Below are 2,768 nucleotides of genomic sequence, written 5' to 3'. Positions count from 1 at the left end.
ACCAGAAGTCAGCTCTTTGTACACATGCACCCACTGTTACTCCATCTGTGAGACACTGCCAAGGGAAATTAATACTAGGAACATTGCCTCCAACTCACCAAAATTGGATTGATATTTGCATGTACAATTCTGATCACTCTAATTGCAGTAGTTTCCAACCTCTGTTTTAATCAGAAGTATTTTATTCAAACAAAACTTCCCCAGGGCCATCCCTACCTCACCGGGGCCGGGAGGGTTTGGGGGGGTGGTTTAAGAGATCAACCGAAGGACTTATATGCATGCATATAAGAATAACCAATGGACACAAGACACTAGGGGGTAGAGGCTGGGGGAATGTCAAGGTGGGGGAAAAAAGACATATGTAATACTCTTTGTAATACTTCAAGAAATAAAAATTATTAAAAAAAAAAACTTCACCAAAATCTCAGTATGGGTTGACATATTCAATAACTATTGGGCATATATCATGTGCCAAACTCTGAATATTTGCCTCAGGAAATGGAAATGCCATCCATCTACTAAATAGGTTCAGCCCAAAGTCTGGGTGTCATGCTGGATTCCCCTCTTTCCCTCACAGCACACATCCAGTCCATCAGCCAAGCTTAAGTCCACCTCTACTGTATATCTCCATTCCTTCCACTTCTCTCTATCCAAACTACACGCCCCCTGATCTAAATCACTGTCATTTCATACCTATCAGGACAAACCTCCCTGCTAGGTCTACTCTTGCTCTCCTCTCATTTATTTTTCGCCTAAAAGATTTTAGCATCATCTACAATGTCCAATGATCTAACCCTCCAGCCAGTCCCATTTCATCTCACCCTGTTATTCACAAACCCATAGACACAATGGACTTTCTTATGTCCCTTTGTGTCAAAAATTTACCTCCGTAGGTCTTTTGTACATTGTGCTTCCTCTTCCTGTAGTGCTCAGCCACCAGGCCCTCACATGGCTGCCTCTATCATAATTCCCACCTCAACTCAATGTTACTTTCTTGGAGAGGACTTTCCTGACCAGCCAGTTTAACTTCACCTGTCAACTTTTAGTCAGTCTTTATTATATTTCCCTGTTCAATTTTCTTCAAAGTGTTGGCTATCATCTGAAATATCATGTAACATGTTATTTTACTTGTTTATTGTCTGTCTCCCATACACTCCTTTATAATGTAAACTCTTTGTTAAAACAAATATAAATCACAATGCAATATTGTTTTTAAAAATATCTTTATTGTTGAAAGTATTACATATGTCCCCTCCCCCCCACCCCATTGATCTCTCTAGCCTGTCCCCCATCCCAGGCCTTCACCATCCTATTGTCTGTGACCATGGATTATGCATGTATGCATACAAGGTCATTGGTTGATCTCTTCCCTCCTACCCATCCTCCCCTGCCTTCCCTCTGAGGTTTGACAGTCTGTTCATGCTTCTATGTCTCTGGACCTATTTTTGTTCATAAGTTTATTTTGTTCATTAGATTCCACATATGAGTGAGATCATGTGATACTTATCTTTCTCTGGCTGGCTTATTTTGTATAATGTAAACTTTTTACACAATTGTGTCCCTTAAAATGGTGCTTGGCACATAGTTGGTACTGAATTGTTATTTGTTAAATAGACAGTGGGGAACAAAAAGTCCCTGGCTTCACAGAACTTTCAGTTAAGACAAAAAAAGTAAATAATGATTATTATAAAAAGTAAATAATATTCACTTTTGGAGTTGGTGCCACAAAAGAATAGATTGCTCTATATCAGTGGTTCTCAACCTTCTGGCCCTTTAAATACAGTTCCTCATGTTGTGACCCAACCATAAAATTATTTTTGTTGCTACTTCATAACTGTAATGTTGCTACTGTTATGAATCATAATGTAAATATCTGATATGCAGGATGGTCTTAGGCGACCCCTGTGAAAGGGTCGTTTGACAGCTAAAGGGGTCGCGACCCACAGGTTGAGAACCGCTGCTCTATATGGTCAGGGAAGGTGGCTCCATGAAGGTGGCATGAAGGAAGTGAGCTGGAAGGAGTTAGCCATGTGGCTATCTGAGGGCCTTAGATATATTAAGGCCTTAAAAGCTTTCTTAAGGCATGTCTGGCCTGTTTGAGGCTGGAGTGTAATGGGCCAGAGAGGAGTAATAGATGAGGTCAGAGACATAATGGGTTATAGTACCAGGGCTGTATCATTGAGTATAACTCCTAATAATTACATAGTAAGGCTCACGTTCCTCACTGTTCCTTGCAGTACACCTGGCAAGGATTTCAGGCTTCATGGAAGGTTTTCTTGTGTGTGGTCTAATGGTTCCATTGATGTTGATATGATATCAGACTGTTCTCATATATCCAATCACATAAGAACCCCAGAAAAGGATGCCTAATTTTGTGAACAATCAGATATTAATCATACTGGACCTCCAAGAATTGATTTTTTTAAAACTCTAAACACTCACTTACTTACACTTTGGCATTTTGATCCAAAGTAAAAATTAGGGGTTCAGTTTTATTCCAGTGCTTGAATAAAAACAAAGTAATCGATTGCTTTTAGGCAGAGTGTGCGTATACAAGAAAAATAATTTTGTTTAATTTTCAGAAGCACTTTTAAGTTTTGGGGGAAGTATTCCACTTCAGAAGGTAAACTTCTATTGAAAAGGTAAACTTTTTTGATATGTAAAATTGCACATAGCTTAATAGCATGGTTAGTATACAGAAATTAGGTAAGTTTATAATTTATTATTGAGTACAAATATAGGGGAAACCCTGGTACATAACTTCAAGG

This window comes from Myotis myotis, unplaced genomic scaffold (assembly GCF_014108235.1).
Source record: "Myotis myotis isolate mMyoMyo1 unplaced genomic scaffold, mMyoMyo1.p scaffold_m19_p_11, whole genome shotgun sequence".
Classification (NCBI taxonomy): Eukaryota; Metazoa; Chordata; class Mammalia; order Chiroptera; family Vespertilionidae; genus Myotis; species Myotis myotis.
This window is presented reverse-complemented; position numbering follows the sequence as displayed.